Here is a 17,064-nt window from a genome sequence, read left to right as displayed (position 1 = left end):
AAGGCCTAACAAAGGAAGGAAAAAGATGTCTTTCCACCATTGCTTTAACCTTGTAGTCAGGCCTACATATACATACCTGAATAAAAAAAACAAGACCATTAAATTCAAATTTCATAGGGTAAAAGTAAAATATAGACTAAATAGTTTTAGATCTTTACCTCTCTGTATCTGTGTCCCAACATCAATCTTTGATTCCAAGTGTGATAGGAGTTATGAAGTTTTTGGTAAAAATAAGACACTTTTGAAAATGTTTGGTAGAAATAGGGTAGCTTTTTGTTTTCCTTTGTAAATATAGGTATTTTTGTTTGGACCCCACCGGTTTATTCAAATTACATATTATATATTAATTAAATAAAATTAAGATTTTTTATATAGCGTTTTTTATTAGAAACTCAACATTTTAACCTTATTATATATTATACGTTAATTGCTTTATTCAATTACATATTATACATTAATTACTTTATTTTGAAATATGTTTATGTATTATTTTTAGGAAATTACATTTTTGAATAAATATAATCAACACCTTTAAATAAACACCAACATTGAATATATTACATTTTTTGTGAAAAAAAAGTATTTAAATATGACATTACATTACTAAATAAGCATTAAAAAAACAATACAAATGCCAGCCATATGTCCATCCCATTACGAAAACGATTTGAACGTCTCCAACCAGGTTGGTGGCAAATGTCCATCCCATTACGAAAACGATTTGAACGTCTCCAACCTTGATGAATAGAGAGTTTCAAGTAATCTGCTTGAATTTTTTAATCTGAATCTAACCAATAATCAATGTGAGAAAGTGGTACAAAAGTAGAATTATACTGATGTTTATACGTCATTGTGGTGTACACATTATTCACAATAGAAAGAGGGTTATTCACTCTATACCGACAAACTAAAAGAGCATGAGAACACGGGAATCTTTCCATTTTCCATTTTCCACATGTGCATGTTTGTTGAAAATAATGGACAGTATGTGTATTTTCTCCGTTTTCATTTATCCATAACTTTGTAACAATTCTGTAGGCACCTTCATTGTGATTAAACTTGGTTAAATTATCGCATTGTGCACGAGTGTCCCGGTTACAAAATAGACGCTACAAACGTGATGGTAGAGGTGTATTACAATTCATTGCAACATTACTATGTTTTCTAAAAATTTGCACGGTTTTGTTAAATGTAAGGTCAATACATGCCCTAATCGGTAGATGTCTTGCTCCCCGCAACACATTGTTCATACTCTCATAGATATTTGTTGTCAATCCCCAACGACGATTTTCATCTTATAAAAGACACCACTAACTTTTATTGATTTTTTTTAAATACTATCAAGCTTCAAGTTTGAGTTTTTTTTTACTTCTCTCATATTTGTAACAAACTTTCGTTTCTGTGTGGTGCTCCTAATAGTCCAGCATAATTTTTTAAGACCAAAGTTCTTGTACCTTTTCATGAAATTACTTCTAATGTTTCAAAGACATAATCGATGGTATGATAATGGCTCTTTCCATTCTTGTAGATTTCTTATTGCATGAATTATTTCATGGTGTCTATCCGAAATTACAAATAATTGTCTATCTTGAGCAACAAAATGTCTCGGTTGGTAAAAGAACCAACACCAACTGCATGATGACTCTTTCATCGATAATATCATATGCAAAAGGTAGTATGTTATTGTTATCATCTTTTGTGATAGCAACAAGCAATTTCCCCTTATATGAACCCTTTAAATGACAACCATTAATAGAAATAACAGGTCGGCATAGATGGAATGCATCAATATCAGGTCCAAAATCCCAAAAAACATACTTGAATGTTGCAACATTTGAGGAGTCATTTGGCTTATGAAACCACGTCACAACTATATTAGGATTTGAAGCTTGCAAAGCTGCAATGTACTTAGGCAACTCATCAAAATCACTCTTCCATGTTCCATAAATAGTCTTTATAGCTTTTCTCCTTCCATGACATGCCTTCAAGTAAGAAACATGAACATTCAGACGGTTTTTAATATCTGATTGCATATGTTTCACTAGATAAACAACATCTTTTTCAATTGCATCGAGGATGCATGAGGAAATAGTTAAAGACTTTAAACTTCTATTATTATTTCCAATACATAATCCAAAGAAATTGTGAGCATCCACCCAATGTATAATCTTCCACGTTTGATGATTTTTCTTCTTAATTGCACGAACATACCATCCACAACATGGTGTGTAGTTCATAGTAGTTGAGCTTTGTCATCTCCTAGAGTCTTGCAATTTGCTACCCATAAGTTACTTTTACTTTCGTACACTTTAAACTTTCTGTTGTATTTGATTAACCAAAGTGTTACTGCCTTCTTAACTTGTACCTTACATTCAAATTGCATTCCTAACCTTATTTTTTTTCTAATTCCTTCCAAACATCTATATGAATGTTGTCTTCTAAATCGGTTATATCATCGTCGCCAAAATCTCCAACGTCATTCATAAAGCTTACAACCCGAGTTTCACAAACATCATCATCATCAAAATCTTCGCAAACATTATTAAATAACTCAATATTAGTATCTTCACTATACTATGAGTTGGCTTCATCAAATCCAAAGTCATTGTCTGCTTCAAATCTATCATCATTAGGTAAAGGAAACGCTACATCTAAGGGATTAGGCTATGACACTTTAAAATTACATAGAAGATCTACATAATTGGTTATAATAGGAGGCATTATTTGTTCTTGAGCACTTTTTTCTACTACGATAATAACTTGGGCGTAGTAATTTTCATCATTCTCGACCAAATAATACATCACATCTAGACTTGAGTCACTTATGATTCGTGAAATATTAGATTTTCCACCAAGCTCGTGACATTGTGAGATATTCAACTTATATGTTGTTTTTTCTACTCCAACGTGTACATAAACGAAATCCTTAAATTCTTCATATTACAGTTTATGCCTAACAACATTTGAAGCGGTCAAAGTTGAATGATCACCCTTTACGAAACCTTTTTCATATACAATATTATAACCCCAGTACAAATTAATCATAACCAGACGATCTAGACTTATACTGATAAATACACCAGAATATAACAACACCGATAAATCATAAGATAAAAGACGTACATCGAATGAAAGAAGGATAAAGAAATAAAAAAGAGAAGAATTATTTATGTTGAAATGAATAAAAAATACTGATGATAAAAAGAGAAATTTATAGTACAAAAAATGAATTGATTAGAGAATTCAATCATTTGCTTTCTTTGAGTTTTTATGAACAGTCCAATGACTTTTAACAAACTTTTGCAGGTATATTATCATGAATAGATATACATAAATATTCATATATTTATTAATTATAATAAAAATCAATCAAACAAATATAATATTGAATATTTAAATTTATTCATCGGTATTTATGAGTTCTATATTAACCATATAAGTTATTCAAAATATTAATTGGAATTTAATTATATAATTTTAGTAATAATAATAAAAACGAAAGTTTTTGTTAATAAAAGCTAACAACAAATAATTATTTAAGTTGGATGACTAAAGTAACATTCAACGTTTGTTCAATTCTAAAAAGTAAAAAAGGGCGTCAACTCATGGGGCGCCCAACAAATAGACTCATTCCTACAAAAGAAAAAAAAAATCCTTATTTCTACCGATAACTGTCAAAACAACCCTATTTTTACCATGAGGAGTTATATATGATGAGTTGAATAACCATTATCCATTGTTTTTGAATCACTATTCGATGGTTAATGATTTTAGGGTTTTTATGTATCAATTATTTTGCTTGGGCATTTGCAGATAAACTCTCGCAAGTCTCTTTGTTTAATTAGCAAGAGAGGGGGTGCTAGTTAAATTGAAGACATCTTCTCTAATAAATAAAAGTTTTTTTTGTTACATTTCAGTCTCTAATGTGTTTTGATACTTGTCATTTTGTGATATTTTTAAATAAATAATATCTACATGTCAATTTATGGTTTTTTTTTATTTTTAAAATTAAAAAACCACATAACCTTATAGTTATATACGTAAAGTATCAAATGTAATAAATATTATAATAAATTGCAATTAATATGTTTCTTCATTTTTTATTTCAAAATTTTATTTTAAAAAATACTTATTATTTAGATTTTAATATTTTATTTTCTTTAATCAACCCGTGTAATACACGGGTTTTAGACCTACTATATATAAACAAACAAGAAATCCATCGAGGATATTCAATTTAGCAAAATAGCATCTAATTTCTCTACCCCCAAAATATAGCATTTCGAATTCTTAATTCACTTAATAACAAAGAAAACCAAACCAGTAGCAACTAACTAAAACTAGAACCAATAAAATAAAAGATAACATTTGATTCCGGTCTGAAATATCAAATAAAAGATAACATTATTTTTGGCAAATTCCGTGACATATTACTATATTAGAGGCCAACTAAAACTAGAACCATTTCATTCCGGTTTTACCTGCAATGGACCAAATTAAACAAGAATCGTTTAAAAAAAAATAGGGAGCCAAGAATGAAAATTAAAACCTAAAAACCCGAAACAAAAAAATGTACGCATTGAATATAGCCATATCTTATTAAATCATGTTTATTCGATCGGGAAAAAGTCTTGTATACCCTAATATCTTACTGGAGAAATGTAGCAAGCTGGAGGCGTTGACCGGATAGGTGATTAGATCATTAGATAAGCAATGTGCAAGCGTTGACCTAAGCTAGTATTTGAGAGCATATGCTTATATGCTTCCCACTGATTCTGTGTCTTTTGTCTTTAAATACCCCATGACTTCAAGACATGCTCTTCTCATCTCCTTTTTTCTCTCCTAAAACACATTCGCAGAGCAATCAACCCTCCTGACAAGGTATATATAGATATATATAAATCAAAATGCTCTCTCCCTCTAAACATTTGACCAAAAGTTATTCTATTTTCTTTATATTTTAAATCTTGTTGCTTTTTATTTTCTTATTATATAGTACAAAGTAAAATAGTCCAATATGAAGCTTTTTATTTTCCGTATACTTACTGATCACCCGGAAAATTTAGAGTAAGATCTCATTAACTTATAAAAAAAGACTTCACTCACTTGTGTGTTTTTGTAAATGCATGCATGACTTTTTGTTAAGAACCAAAAGAGTACCAAAAGCCGTTGGCCAATCAATTAGGTTACTATCCATGACAACGGCAAGTACTTTTAATATCTCATTTAATAGTTTAATAAGAATTTCATCATTTTTTTGAAATTTTATATGATTCTTCAACGTCAATAATGGAAATATTAAATTCTCCTTAGATATTTCTATTAGAAAGACTATTTATAAAATATAGTTGTTACAGTAATTTATATTATCCGATATTAATATATATTTTGATCATTTTCTAAATTAACATTCACTTTCTATATACTTGAGTGTAGGTGTAGTTTTGGAAGAAAAGAGTAGCCATGCCTCGCGAGCAACTGCAAGTGCTCAATGCACTTGATACTGCGAAGACCCAGTTATACCATTTCACGGCAATTGTCATCGCTGGAATGGGTTTCTTCACTGACGCATACGATCTCTTCGCAATTTCCCTCGTTACCAAATTGCTTGGTCGTATCTACTACCACAGGGAAGGTGCACTGAAGCCCGGAACTCTACCCCCTGGTGTGAACTCTTCGGTCACTGCTGTTGCTCTTGTCGGAACCTTAGCTGGTCAACTCTTCTTCGGGTGGCTTGGTGATAAAATGGGCCGAAAAAAAGTCTACGGTATGACTTTGGCTGTCATGGTGATATGCTCCCTAGCTTCGGGGCTCTCGTTTGGGAGGGAACGCAGATCTGTTATGGCTGGCCTTTGTTTCTTTAGATTCTGGCTTGGGTTTGGTATCGGTGGTGATTATCCTCTCTCTGCAACGATTATGTCGGAATACGCTAACAAAAAGACACGTGGTGCCTTTATCGCTGCAGTTTTCGCCATGCAAGGGTTTGGGATTTTGGCCAGTGGGATTGTTGCGCTAGTCGTGTCGGCTGCTTTTGACCATGCATTTAGTGCTCCTTCGTATGCGACCAACGCTTTATTGTCAACTCCGGTACAAGCCGACTACGTCTGGCGTATCATACTCATGTTTGGTGCTATTCCGGCAGCGATGACTTATTACTGGCGTATGAAGATGCCCGAAACTGCACGTTACACCGCTCTGGTTGCAAAAAACGCAAAACAAGCCGCATCAGATATGGCTCGAGTTTTGCAAGTTGACATTGAAGCCGAAGAACAGAAGGTAGAGACAATTACACAGGATAAAAGAAACTCATTCGGATTGTTTTCAAAAGCATTCCTCCGTCGCCATGGACTCCACTTGCTTGGAACCACCAGTACCTGGTTCTTACTTGACATCGCTTTCTACTCACAAAATCTCTTCCAAAAAGACGTCTTCACAGCCATCGGATGGATCCCTCCGGCAGCAACGATGAACGCCATTGGAGAGGTTTTCAGGGTGGCTAGAGCTCAAACTCTTATCGCACTTTGCAGTACTGTTCCCGGATACTGGTTCACAGTTGCATTTATCGATATCATCGGTCGTTTCGCAATCCAACTCATGGGATTTTTCTTTATGACGGTTTTCATGTTCGCTCTCGCCATTCCTTACCACCATTGGACCTTACATGACAATCGCATCGGCTTCATCATCATCTATTCTTTGACATTTTTCTTTGCTAACTTTGGTCCTAATGCCACCACATTTGTTGTTCCTGCCGAAATCTTTCCAGCTAGGCTCAGGTCCACTTGCCACGGTATCTCTGCAGCCGCAGGCAAAGCAGGCGCGATAGTTGGTGCTTATGGATTTCTGTACGCTTCTCAGAGCTCTGACCCTAAGAAGACCGATGCTGGTTACCCTCCAGGTATTGGAATCAAGAACTCGCTCATCGTTCTTGGTGTGATCAACTTATTAGGGATGTTGTTCACGTTTTTAGTCCCTGAACCGAATGGTAAATCACTCGAAGAACTGTCTGGTGAGAATGAGCAAGATGACGATGTGGAGCAAACTACATCTAACCGAACTGTTCCTGTCTGAATTGGAACTATTACACAACTACGGACATTCAAGAAATTGATTTACTTATGTTGGATATACATGTTTGCTTTATGAATCCTAAAAAAGATTCAAAAAATGGTAACCAAGGATACCATGTTGTATTGTTTATTTGTTTGTTTTCCAGTTGTATTTTTTGTAACATAAAATTGTAGCAAATTTCATAAAGTTGTAAGAATTTGGTTTTGAACATACAATGAAAATTGTAGTTCACATTGCAGCTAAAAAAGTTTGGATATATTAGCATGTTCTAATACCTGCACTTTTATTTTTTTAAATAACAAAACCCTAATTCAAAGGTTTTTTTTATCTCTTTCTAACTATATATATATATATATATATATATATATATATATATATATATATATATATATATATATATATATATATATTGTAGTTAGAAAGAGATAAAAAAAAGCCTTTGAATAGGGTTTTGTTATCTTAACGATTCAGAGAGAGAGAGAGAGAGAGAGAGAGAGAGAGAGAGAGAGAGAGAGAGAGAGAGAGAGAGAGAGAGAGAGAGAGAGAGAGAGAGAGAGAGAGAGAGTAACCTTTGGTTTATTAGAGTTATGAATAGAGTATTAATTAGAGATAATTATCCTATATGTTAGGCAGAGGCTAATTCAGAGATTTGTGTACGAGATTATTTGCTTGCTTGCTTATGAGGTGAGTCTTCTCACTATACTTACCTAGAGTTGTAACCATTGTGTGACCGGAGGGTCTTATGTGCTTATATTGAGTATTGTGATATCAAACATTATGTCTTTATGATTTATGTTGTGTATTATTCTGAGCTTACTGAGTTAGAACTGGAGGGTCCACCTGAGTTGGGGGACCGGAGGGTCCCACTAAGACACATTGACGGGAGGGTCTTATTCTGAGCATAACCATGAGAGGCTAATGAGACACATTGACCGGAGGGTCCCACTAAGACACATTGACCGTGTTATGTGATATGTGTTTCATGTACTTTTCAGGATATCTGGAAGGCACCGGCTCAATTGTACACATGAGAGAAAGAGTTATGTTCTGAGGATCCTAGATTTTTAATCAAACAATTATGGAGTTGTGTTTTGATGATTTGACACTTGGGTTTTGGTGAAATGTGTTTATGAGAATAAAGTGATTTTTAAAATGAAATTTTTTTTGAAAATTCACGGTGTTACAAGTTGGTATCAAAGCCTTGGTTTGAGGGATTCAGATATATCTTCCGGTGTGTCTAGACTCAAACTGAGGATTTGCGAAAAAAATTTCAAAATAATTAAATTTTTCTAAAAATAAGAAAGAGTTTTAAGAGAAAACGAGTTGGAGCAGTGTGTACAATCAGCCAGAGCCCGAACGGTGATTTCCCAAAATACCCTTACTTATTTGTGCTAGGAGATATTTATGAGATATTAGTGATGCATGCTAGATGATAGGCTAAGTAGTTCATGTTTAGGTCTAAAGTTGCCTGATTTGTGATGCCTTAGCCTAGGAGTCGTTGCCATCTGTTATGTGCCTTGAGTATGTGTTGAGTAAGAGTATCTAGCAGGAATTACTTAGAGAGAGAGTTCTGAGTCGAGAGATAATCTAGGAGAGATACCTAGATGAGCTTATGAGGGGTCTACTGAGAGAGTAGTTAAATACCCACAAAAGGTAGGGTTGCCTGAGTTCAGTGATACCTTTTGAGTTGTGGATAGAGTAAGTAGGGTTGTATGCTAGAGAACTCTTATCTATTGGTGGAGGTTATTCGATGTCCGAATGTTGCTTGCTTTGTGCTTTGTGGGACTCTGGATGATGGGAGACAGCTACTAAGTGAATATGACGATATTCAGGAGGTAGATGGTTGGCATCATGAGGAGTTCTTCAGCAACTGATGGCAGAGAAGTGTGAGAACCTAGGAAGAGCCTAGGGAGATACCTTAGTCAGATGAGTACGCTGATAGAGGAGAGTATTCGCTGGAGAGAGATCATGTGTGATTGGATTGGTGATCGAGAAGGTTGAGCAGCTGCTTAGGAAATCTGGGACAATATGTGTGGAAAGTATGGGTAGATGTGGCATGTAGTATGGGCCTATACTACTGAAAGTAGAGGACCCATACTCGAAACGGGGAGGATTCTAGAGGTTCTATGTAGCGGGTAGTGGGGAGATAACATGGTTCGAGTACCATGATTCATAGCAGAGTGTGTTGCCATTTTTACCAGTTATCCGACGATGGGTGTTCAAACTAATGGATATGGTAAACTGTGGGGCCATAGGGCCATGTCGGTTGAGTTTCGATAAAGTGTACCTTGTGAGGAGAGTATGTTTAGATCCCATGGAGTTGTCCGGTGGGCTACCAGTTGGAGACAGAGGACTTGAGGAAAAGTGGAGGTGATACGCTAAGGAGGATTGCAGACTGAGTTAAGTGATGGACCGATGGTTGAGATGCCACATCCTGTGACGAGAATTACACTATTCCGCTTCTCGTGTGAAGCGAACAAGATAAATAGTTTCCAGTTCCAATGTTTGGAAGTAACCCCGAGGGGTAGCACATAATTGCGATATTTTCACCAGAGTAATTGTGGTATGTTCGCGGTGAGGTATTTCCTATTTCGTAAGAGAGTCATCCGTGAGAATCGAGATGGATAATGACAAGGATATGCCTTAGTTGAGTAAGGTATATGTTTTAGCAACAGTTCCAGGTGATCAAGAGGAGTATACCGGGGCGGCGGCCCTCATTGTCGCGTTGTGTATTGTAACATCCCAGATTATCAAGAGTAAAGTTGAAGGGTTAAAAGAGTAAATTGGAAAGGGCAACTCGGCGAGTCCACGAGTAGACTCAGCGAGTAGGGTCGCGATTTTGTCGTGTGTTAAGTGGCCGACTCGGCGAGTCGGCGGCTGGACTCGGCGAGTAGGCGCTGAGTGGAGAAAACCCTAATTTCGGAGGATGAGCCCTATATAAATGACATTATACCCTCTCCCCAGCCTCCTTACCTTCCCTTAAGTCCAGAAAACCCTAGAAACGCGATTGTGAAGGATTGGAGTGCAATTGAACCTTGGAAAAGAGATTTGGAGGAAGATCTTGGAGAGTTAGGAGGCTTGGAGCAAGGGGCTTTGCTTAGATTCGAATTTATCTGCTGTTGGGGCTTCCTTTTGAGGTATAATCTCGTTCTTGGGCTGTTACTCTTCTAGATCCATTATTATTGGAATGTATGGGAGGTTTAGCTTGTGCTATCTTGAGTTTGAAGAGTAGATCTGAGGTTGCTACCTCAGATTTGGAGTGGAGGAGGTCTAAAGTGCATTAAAGTCCCTGTTCTTGAGTGGTTAGTGAAGCCATCATGTCCCAAACCCTAGCTCTAAAGTGTAAAATGCCTAGATCTCTTTGGATTCACGTAAAGCTTGCCACTTTACGTGATGGATGGGTTGTAGGAGGCTAGATCTACGTTTTGGATCAATTGCATGGCCTGGAAGGTTCTGTTTAGAATGAGATCTAGAGGCACTCGGCGAGTCACAAAGGTGTACTCGGCGAGTTGCTTGAAGATGGTCTGGAACTCGGCGACTTGGAAGAACAACTCGGCGAGTAGGTTGAAGATAGCCTTAGACTCGGCGAGTCTGTTCTTGGACTCGACGAGTCTGGTCGTGAGGTCCAAGTTTCTTCTAGTTGACCTGTGACTCGGTGAGTCAAGGGATGACTCGGTGATTCGAGTGAGGAAGGACTCCAAGTTGCTGAACTCGGTGAGTCTTGGGGTGACTCAGCGAGTTAAGTCGCGGATGGGGGAGATTTTGTGTATATGGACTCGGCGAGTCATTGGGATGACTCGGCGAGTAGAGTCAGTCAGGGGTTGGCTTTGGCCAAGGGTTGACCAGTTATTTTCCAGGGGCATTTTGGTAATTGTTGAATATTGTTTTGAGTTCAATGTCTTGGTGTTGGCTAGTGTTGGAGATCGTATCAGTGGTTGGAGTAGCTTGGGTTTATCTGTTCAGTCGGCAATTTCGAGGTGAGTTATCCTCACTATATCAACAGGGTCTAAGGCACCAAGGTCGGCCCTTTATCGGATTAAGATCCGGGTATTTGTTGTTATGACATTGCTTTGATATATTGCATCCTGATAGCTAGGATGGTATATGTTAGAGACCTGGTTGAGGTTGGTATCCTGAGATGTAGGGTGATGTTATGCTAGTGACCGGTTAGGTCGGTATCCTGGTTAGGATGATGATATGTTATGTGATCTGGTTGATCGGTTTGTAGACTGTGAATTGTTATATGATTGTATGTTTATCTGCACATGGTTGTTTGGACTGGAGTTGGGTTGAGGCGGGTCCTACTTTGTGTTGTAGGCCAAGATACCCAGGGCGGATTGGTTGTCCCGAAGGCCCAGCGAGCGGTCCGGATAGGCTGTAGGCCCCAAGAGGGCGGACCAGACGTGTCGAGGCTCGGAGAGTGGACCAGGCCGACTGAAGGCCCGGTGCGGGCGGACCAGTCATACTGTAGACTCAGAGAGTGGACTAGATGGATTGAAGGCCCGGTGCGGGCGGACCAATCACACTGCAGACTCGATGTATATGGCTAGACTCGGAGGGTGGAACAGGTGGACTGTTGGCCGGTGCGGCGGACCAGTCACACAGTAGACCCGAAGTGCATGGTTGTTCTGTGATCGGATATGATATGGCATGTTATGCTTGTATGGTATATGTGGTTGGTATTTTGGGGATATCTCACTAAGCTTTCGGGCTTACAGTTGTGGTTTTATGTTTTTCAGGTTCTTCAGGAGACCGTGGCAAAGCGAAGGCGTGATCGTACCGCTCCTCATGTTTATGATGTGATGTGATTCTGGGAATACTTTAATTTAATTATATTGAAAACCTTTTTGTAATAATTTAATGAAATCGGGTTGTTTTTGAAAAGTTTAAATTGGTTGGAATTTTTCGGTCGTTACAAGTTGGTATCAGAGCCTTGGTTTGAGTGAATTGGAGGAACACTCGAGTGACTCCAGTCTCAAATCGAGGAGGGTTTTCAAAAGAGAATTTAAAACGGTTTTCAAAATAAGTAAAAGAAAGACGCGGAGGTACGATCAGCCGGAGCCAGTAAGTAACCCCAAAATACCATACATGATATTTGTTTTTGAGCATTTTTAGAACAACATGCTAGTGCTAGGCTAGGGATCTTCAGGATTTCATGATAATGTTGCCTGATTTATGATGCCTGTTAGCCTAGGGTTTCCTTGTGGAAGATTTTCGGTGTTCCTGTAGTAGTGAGGGTTGAGCGCTTGTTTTGTATGTTTTCACTAGGGTGTTGTGGTAGTACTTCATACAAATACGGGTTGGTGTGGAAGGTAGTATGGGCCCGTACTAATGAAAGCACAGGACCCATACGCGTATCAGGGAAACCATGACCTCTAGGGTTGGGTTGAGAGTTGGTTCCCGGGTTAGTGGGAAGTGTCTGAGATTTTGTGGTGTTTTTCAGTATGGAGATTCCGAGACATGCTGGGAGTGGATCCGGGTCAGGATCGGGAGCAGGAGAGGGAGTTCCGGGCGGGTTAGTACCGCCTGAGGTTATTGGTCAGATGAGCACGTGCGAGTTGGATGCGAGGATTCGTGAGATCCTGCATGATGAGGTTGATGCGTTGTTCCGGGCCGAGTTGTCGGAACTGTTTGGGTCGATCAAGACCGCCATGGTTGAGTATTTTGATGAGCGTTATGCAGCTCTCACAGAGACGGCTGCCACGGCGGCTACATCAGCTATAGCAGCGGCAGGGGGAGGAGCTGGTCGGGGTTTTCAGTATTGGGACTTCGATAATACGAAGCCTCCCACCTTTGATGGAGTTCAGGACCCGATTATTGCTATGAGATGGTTATCGGACGTGGAGGGGTGTTTCTTCATGTGTTCATGCCCTGCTGATCAGAGGGTGAGGTGTGCTCTGAACCTGTTGAGGCTCGGGGGGAAGGATTGGTGGAGATTGACCACGGGGTCATATTCAGATGCGCAGAGGGCTACGATTTCATGGGATCAGTTCAGAGAGATGTTCAGCACCCGTTATGTTCTGCGGGTTGAGAGAGAGATAGAGATTGGCTCAGGAGTTCCTTGAGCTGAAGCAGGGTTCGGAGTCGGTGACTGAGATCACCAGGATGTTCACTGAGAGGGTGATGTTCTGTCCTGAGTTCGCTTCGGAGCAGGCTCAGATGTCTCGATATCTGAGCATTCTCAAGAGGGATATCAGACAGTTTGTGTTTACGCAGAGGTGCGAGACTTTGTTGGAGTTGCAGGAGGCCGCCAGGCGGCGTGAGTTAGAGATTGAGTTGCAGTTGCGTGAGCTGAAGCAGGCTCCAGCGTGAGTCCAAGACCGTTGATTCTAGGGTGGGAGATCTGAGCAGCCACACTTGTGGGAAGTGTGGGAGGGGTCACACCGGAGTTTATAGGTCCGATGGTGCATGCCGCAAGTGCGGAAAGGAGGGGCACTATGCGAGGGATTGTCGGCAGTCAGCGCCGGTTCGGGATTTGAGGATTTTTTATCATTGTCATCAGGTAGGGAACTTGAGGGTCAACTGTCCACAGCTTGCTGCAGGACCGGTGCAGGCTCCAGCACTGACCACTTTGAGGATCACGAGTGGAGGTCAGGGTGGAGCGGAGCCCCCAAGGGCTCAGGGTCGTGCTTTTCAGCTTGCAGCAGAGGAGGTCAGAGTAGTACCGGATGCAGCCGCGGGTATGTTTCTTTCTTGATGTCTTGATTATCTTGTGATTATTGTGGAGTATTGTTTATCTGTGTAACATCCCAAAATTCAAGACTAAAAATTTCTTTTAATAAAGTATCACTTAAAGTAAAATCATCATTTCAAAACATAAACAGAGTATTAGTTTTCAAAACACATGTTCATTGTCAGAGTAAAACATTCCCAGGCTGACTAATCTATGGTGTGTGCCATGCGATCATCCCGAGCTCCATCATCCGCTACCGGAAATACCTGAAACCAAAACTGAAAGCCTAAGCACGAAGCTTAGTGAGTTCCCCAGATACCACATACCATACAAACCATTCATAGCCAAGACCTATACATAACCGACTTATCCATAATCAAATAAGGTGCTATGTGCCAAACATAGTCTTGCCATTATGCCACGGGCCGCGCGTGGTCTTCCTGGTCAAGCCTGGGCCGCTCCCTGGGTCTTACAGACAAGTGCCAAGGGCCACCCCTGGTCTTACAAACATGTGCCAAGGGCCACCCCCTGGTCTTTTATGCAAGTATCACAAAGACAACCGTACATACTACTCTACTTAGCTAAACAACATACAGTGTGCCAGAAGCCACCTCCTGGTCTTTCATATATAATAGCATACAATGCGCCAGGAGCCACCTCCTGGTCTTTCATACATATTACCTAGGGCTAACCCTCGGGTCTTCCTGTCATCCATAATAACATACTGTGTGCCAGGGGCCACCCCCTGGTCTTTCATGCATATTGCCTAGGGCTAACCCCCGGGTCTTCCTATCATACATAATAACATACTGTGTGTCATGGGCCACCCCCTGGTCTTTCATGCATATTCTAAATGGGCCGACATTAGTGCCTTAGACCCATACAAACAGTGAGGAGACTCACCTGCACTGGCTGAACTTGCTGATGATCCCACTAGCCGCTGCCCGACAACTCTCTGAACTCCGACTCTACCCGCTCCCCGAGTTACCAATGTCAAAGCAACACTGAGTCTAACTGACCCCCGAAAGACAACCAAGTCAACTCAGGTCAAAGTCAAAGTCCTGGTTAAAGTCAACCTTCCAGGTCAACCCTACTCGTCGAGTCACCCTACTGACTCGCCGAGTTCATAAGTCCAGAGTCCTTCCACTCGCGACTCTACTCGCCGAGTCAGTCCATGACTCGCCGAGTCTACCGATTTCCGAGTCCTGACCTGTCCAAGTCACCGAGTCTCTAATCGACTCACTGATTCGAGTCTAAACTCGAAGGTTTTGGGGTTTCGCGACTTGACTCGCTGAGTCCAAGAATAGACTCGCCGAGTCCAAGACAATCTTCATCCAACTCGCCGAGTTGTTCTTCCAACTCGCCGAGTTCATGCGCAACTTCATCCGACTCGACGAGTTGTTCATCCCACTCGTCGAGTTCCTCCTCATCTTCAAGCTACTCGCCGAGTCCATCCGGTCCTTCATACATGCAGAGGACTTTTGAGTCATGCAGGGACTCAAATCTATAGATCTACCCTTCCCAAGCCTATTCCTCACGTAAAGTTGCAAACTTTATGTGTAGAGAAAGAGATCTAAGCAAAATACACCATAGACTAGGGTTTAAGGCCAAGGGGCTTCAACATTGACTCAAGGGCTGATACTTTATGCTTCTCTAGTCCATAACACACTTGGATATGAAGTAGCAATTCCAGATCCGGCTTCTAACTCGAATGGGTGTCAAACCATGGCTTAAAAGCCCCAAATCTCACAACCATCGAAGACCTAAAGGAGAGAGGGACGACTTATTACCTTCAATATCTCAGAAAGGCTCCATAAACTCCAGATCTATAGTCCCTTCTTGCTCCTCCAAGTTCCTTCTTCTTTCTCCAAGCTTAATGCACCTTCCAAGGCAACAAATGGCTCAATCAAAGGTTATGACGGCTAGGGTTTGGTATCCAGGGCTGAAGAGGCAGTAAGGGAACCCTAGGAAGAAGACTAAGACGTTTATATAGGCTCCAAGTCCCGAATTTAGGGTTTTCCACGCACAGACCAGACTCGCCAAGTCACCTTGGCCTACTCGCCGAGTCGGTCACTTACTCCTCGACCCGGATCCCGCTCGGACTCGCCGAGTCCCCCTTTGGACTCGCCGAGTCGACCCCTAAACTTATGGTTTTCTTTCCTTTCTTGGCCTTCAAAACTTTGGGTGTTACAATCTGCTAGTCTCATTGTGTGGTTTTCGGTGTGGTATTTGTTGTTCTTTGAGAGTTATGGTATGGTTATGGGTTAGTGATGGGAATTTCGTTGGTTATCATTCATGAGGGTTATTAGTGGGAATCTGGCGTTGGTCTAAATGTCGGGTAGCACCTGCGTTTTGAGGAGTGGTTAGCTGCAGGTTAAGTTTCTTTCGAGCGAAATGATCAGTGTGGAAATGTGATTTTGTGAAGATTGCTAGTGCTAGTGGGAATCAGTCCGCGTGTAAGTGTTGGTTCTGTGCAGGGTTGTTTTGGGAGGTCAGGATAGCGACCGGTGGTTGATAGTCAGTGCCCTAAGTGGGGGAGAATTGGAAAATTCTCCGGAAGATCGATGAGTATGTGAGATTGTTTAGCTGTCTGGGATTCAGCAATATTCTGTCAGCCAAGAGCATAGGCTGGTATGAGTAAGTGGCAGGCATGCGGGGCGAGATACAGACCTAGGGCATTTGATGGTGGAGGGCCTGGGATCAGGCCGGGATTGAGTATGTATAATGGAGGTAGAGTTCGGAACCCCTAGAGGGCTAGAACAGTATGCATGGGAGGATTTCCCGGAGAGATAACTCGGAATGATGAATGTTAGTTGAGCGGTCTGGATAGACTGAAGGGCGATAGGCGTACCAGTCAGGCCGAAGGCTCGGAGAATGGTCCATCCAGACTGAAGGCACTGGAGGGCGGTCCAGATTGGCTGAAGGTTCTGAGAGTGGTCCAGATTGACTGAAGGCCTGGTAAGGCGGTCCAGTCATGCTGAAGACTCTACAGGTATTGTTAGACCGGTTCGAGGAAATGGATTGAGTATATTGCGATGTGTTAGCATTAGAAGGTCTGGCCCCGGGTATTGATCTTGATTAGTGGAGATAGTGCATGGACTCAAGGGTCCTTGCGAGCAGATTCAGAGCATGTGTGTTGCATGGATAGCGGTTATGCTATAAAGGAGTGGTGTAGCGTTGGGCGAACATCGTGGCACTTGTCGTTGTGACAAGGCGGCCAAGTGGATTTCCTTGGTAAAGGAAAAAGAGAGGAATGTAACTTCGAGAGGGAGTGTAAATTCACGGAAGTGAAAGCAGCAGCGCAGAGTTATGTTTAGAGT

General features: G+C 40.7%; 1 pseudogene across 1 annotated transcript; it reads left to right on the top strand.

Moving 5' to 3' along the window:
- The first annotated feature begins 4,805 nt into the window (after positions 1-4,805).
- On the top strand, positions 4,806-7,327 carry LOC145093865 (low affinity inorganic phosphate transporter 1 pseudogene; annotated as a pseudogene). The gene is made up of 2 exons (XR_013703118.1): positions 4,806-4,881; positions 5,437-7,327. The product of XR_013703118.1 is annotated as a low affinity inorganic phosphate transporter 1 pseudogene (transcript).
- Positions 7,328-17,064: the final 9,737 nt, after the last annotated feature.

This window comes from Lactuca serriola, chromosome 3 (genome assembly GCF_051521515.1).
Source record: "Lactuca serriola cultivar US96UC23 chromosome 3, Lser_US96UC23_V15, whole genome shotgun sequence".
NCBI lineage: Eukaryota > Viridiplantae > Streptophyta > Magnoliopsida > Asterales > Asteraceae > Lactuca > Lactuca serriola.
This window is presented reverse-complemented; position numbering and strand designations above follow the sequence as displayed.